This window comes from Coptis chinensis, chromosome 4, assembly GCF_015680905.1.
Source record: "Coptis chinensis isolate HL-2020 chromosome 4, ASM1568090v1, whole genome shotgun sequence".
NCBI classification, from domain to species: domain Eukaryota; kingdom Viridiplantae; phylum Streptophyta; class Magnoliopsida; order Ranunculales; family Ranunculaceae; genus Coptis; species Coptis chinensis.
This window is the reverse complement of record NC_141459.1, coordinates 96,903,723-96,907,876: the sequence shown is the minus strand read 5'-3', so window position 1 is coordinate 96,907,876 and position 4,154 is coordinate 96,903,723.

The following is a 4,154-nucleotide window of genomic DNA, read 5'->3' as shown; positions in this document are numbered from 1 at the left end:
GAGGGACAATAGAAGTCGGAATGCTCAAGACTACAAATGGACATTACAACGAAAGTAGAGTTAATGTTCATGATCGAGTGGGTTGTTGTTGAGCGAGGAGATGGCATCTACCTTTTAGTGGGGGCATCGATAAGAGTTCTAAGCTTCGGGATCATGTTTAACCTCACGAGAAGAAGGAGAGGCCCGGGAGGAATCGTTTCCTCCCCGATTGTTGTTCTTCTTAGATTGATCTTCTAAGAATTTATAAGCCTCCAAGGCTCCTTTACTAAGAAAACTACCCCGATCATGATATCTAGAACCTCCTTATGATAATGTGAAAGCCCCTTGAAGAAAGCACGAACAAAGCGTGTCTTCGCCAAGATTATAATCTGGGCATTCAATGAGAAGATCGATTAAAGCGATTCGAGGCCTCTGAAAAGGATTCATGAGGATTATGGTGAAGAAATGAATTTTTTTGAAGCATTTCATCTGTCTTTAGTGGTGGGTAAAATTGTTCCATGAACAATTGAACAAGTTGAGCCCATGAGTCCACGAGTTTTGGCGTTTGGGCAGTTAACCAAAGGCGCCCTCCTTGTCGGCTAGGGTGAAAGGAAACACCCTAAGTTTAACTTGATCTGGACTTACGCTAGGATGATGGAATGTAGTGAGAACTTGGTCTATCCTCGCGTGTCTTGGTAAAAGGCTTCTCGTGGTCTAAACCATGAAAAAACCGGTAACAAGTTAAATATATTAGGGGGATTCGAAAATCCCCACTAGGTCTACAAAGAGCGATGCGACTTAGGGCCATCGTTTAGGGCTTTATAAAAATCGAGAGAGAGAGTCTCTTGTTCTTTAGCCATTGATGCGGTGTAGTGTGTGAAATTCTAGATAGGCGTGTTATATTTATTTCTACGAAAAACAAGCCTGATTATACTAGAATTAAAACTCCTCGGCCGAAGAGACGCGAGGAGTGGAAGAAGGAGTACTGAATGCCTCCTTTGCTTCGCGAATTTGAATAGCGTCTTGTATCTGCTGATTTAAAGTGTATTTAACAAGTTAGAAACACTTAATAACTTTAAGGAATAAAAATATGCATTTACCTATGAAAATTGGGCTGTTGGATGAATTTTCCTTGTTGGGCGCGGGTAGGGCGCGGGTTGGGCGCGGGCGCGCTCAAGGTAAGTTGAAATTACAGTGAATAAGGGCGGGTCGCGCTCAATATGGGCGCGGGCGCGCTCCAGGGTTTTCAAGTTTTAGGCCTTTTATCGTACTCCAAAAAATCTGAAATTTTTACAGTAATTTGCTAAGACGTCTATCAAGTAGCCTGTAAATTTTCAAATCGATCGGAGTAGTGAAAGTCCCTCTACAGCCCTCCAAAGTTTGCGAAACCGTTTTCGGACACAATACAAACAAACGAATGGTTAACCCATCAAAACAAATCCAAAAATTTCCAAATTTTTACTGGAGACTCCTGAAAGATTCTAGTTGTTCCTGTAAAAAATTTAGAGCAATTGGATGTCTACAACCTCTCCTTATTGGATGGTGTTCCAGATATTAAGTGTTTGCAACACTGCAGAAACACACTGGAAACACTCTACTATTTAGGAGGTCAAAACAAATCAAAAACTCATCAAATTTTTACTACAAACTCCTGGATTAGGATAGATACTCCTGTAAAATTATATAATTTTTTAGAACTCCTAAGTAACCTTATTCGTCTGTTTTCAAGAACATGCGATTGTGTGAAAACTGAAATGCAGCACTGTAAATATCGTATTTTTTTTTTTTGAAGGTAAACCAACTTTGAAAAATCTGAAAATATTCTAATAAATCAACAACACATTAAATATTATGTATGAATATTTTCAGAATTTTCGAAAATTTAGAAATACCTTCACCCCAGTGTTTTCTCTGTGAATCCATGGCCCCTAAAGCTGAAACGATGAACATTTCCGAAAATTCAAGAAATAAGAATGAAAAATTAAAGGGTGGGTGGGTAGAGAATGGGGGATTGCCCTTGGATTCAAGCAATTGAATTCTTGTCTTGAGCGAGATTAAGATGGCGGTATGGCATTTGATAACCATAAAAATAATAGAACACTAATATTAATGCTACAAGAACACTAATCATTAATCCTACCGTTCTTACGTTTAAATCAATATTACTTACTCTCAAAACATATTCATGCAATATAATGAGTAAGGAATTAGTTCCACTCTTAAACCCTCAAGACTTAAATAGAATTCAATTATTCAAACACAAGGAACGATTGAGAGTGATGTGTTTGGTGTTTAAACTAAAACTAATTATAAATTTAAGACAACTAAATCTAAAGATTCTAACTTTATGAAATTTAACAAACAATAATTAAAATCTAACATCAATAACTCTGAAAATGACTAACAACCAAGAAATGAAATTAGATCTAAGCAATAGATAAATGACAAAATCGAATTTGATCAATAATAAACTACTTTATTTATCTAATGAAGCAATAACAATATTTTAATAGTTTAAATTAAAAACAAGGGATGAAACTAATTAATGGAATGAAAACTAAGTAATTAACTAATCTAGATCTAACTATCTTTTTCTAACCCTAACTCCATTAACATTAGCTTCCTAACCTAAGCGCCATTAACAAAGAGTCAAGCTTTTGTTTTATACTTCCAGGATCCAAAAATCGTGCATGGGCTTGGAGCCATGTTTTGGGCGAGAGAATCGGGCCCAAAACCCATTTCTTTAGTCCAAAAGGCCTCTTCAGCTGCAGTTGCCTTCCACAGACTTTTCGTCCACTTCTGCTCCTCTGATTGGGTCAAGGCTTGGACCATTGCAAAGCTCTTTCCGAGCGGTCGTTTTGACATAAGGTAGGCCTCAATCCGAGGTCTGAGTCCAAAGATATGGTACTTGGAAGTTCTGGCGACTTTTGCTCCTTTATCTCGCTAAAATTCGCACATTTATTCACATAATGGACTTTGAAGCCCTGAAATGTATAAAAACACGTCGATATTAACTCTTACTTATTATATTCACATAATTGGTCTAACAGTATGATTATTAAGGGGTTAAAACTACAGTTTTGGGCTCTTATCAACCATTACCAATTCGAGATGGGTGAGATTTACACCAGATGATGAGTTGGAGTTCGCGATGAAGAGAATAGAAAAGGGAAGAGAAAGAAGAATTTGAAATTTTTGGTACCCATTGTTTTCTAGGAGGCACGTTTGCTCGATTATCAGAAGACATTTATACTCAGTTCTGAAGTAGAGTTTTGTGGACTAAGGTTCCTGCTACAAACCATACACTCTAGGGATTTTTAGAAAAGAAATAGAAGAGGGCCGGCTACCCTAATGGCATACTTTTCTGTTTAAATACATGGAAAGAAGTACACCAAATAATCTATTAGTCCGTGTGTAATTTGGATCATTGAGAAGAGTCTCTTCGACATCACGGAGCGCAACTCATGATAATGTTTAAAGCATTGGCCATTTACTTGAAATTAGCTACCATCATTTTACATTTTTCAAAGAGATAGCCCCATAAGGGGTGGCCAGTGAGAGACGATGAAAGGACCCGGACCATCGAGTTTTTAATTTTCTGGAAAAATGTGTAATCTTGAGTTGTACATCAAAACTTTTGACCGACTTTGAATTCTTTTCTCAATATGTGCTTGTCATGCACTCTTTTCATGTTAGCTTTATAGGATTTGAGATCATAGGCATCACTCTGAATTTCCTCAAGCTCATTTAAGCGCAATTTTCTCTTTTAAGCACCTGCCGTTAGTGTTATAATTGAGGCTTTTGATGGCCCATAGAGCCGCGGTGCTCAAGTTCAACCAAAGAGATGACAAGGTTTTCCAAAAGCGAGGCGATCACGGAGACATCCCATAGGTGTCTTAAAAGTCTGTTACAGTATGCCCACAAGGCATCATATAATCGTAGAATCGATCTTTCCTAGATAGATTGACAGTTTTTCCAAAATGGATTTGATTTCTCGATTAGAGACTTCTACTTGACCACTGGTTTGAGGATGATCACTGGAGTTGCCACTTTGTCGCGTGACTCCATATTTCTTTACTAATGATTCAAAATTTTATTGTAGAAATGTTTTCCCCGTCACACTAATTATAGCTTTTGGAACACCAAATCGAGAGAAAATATTTTCTTTTACGAAC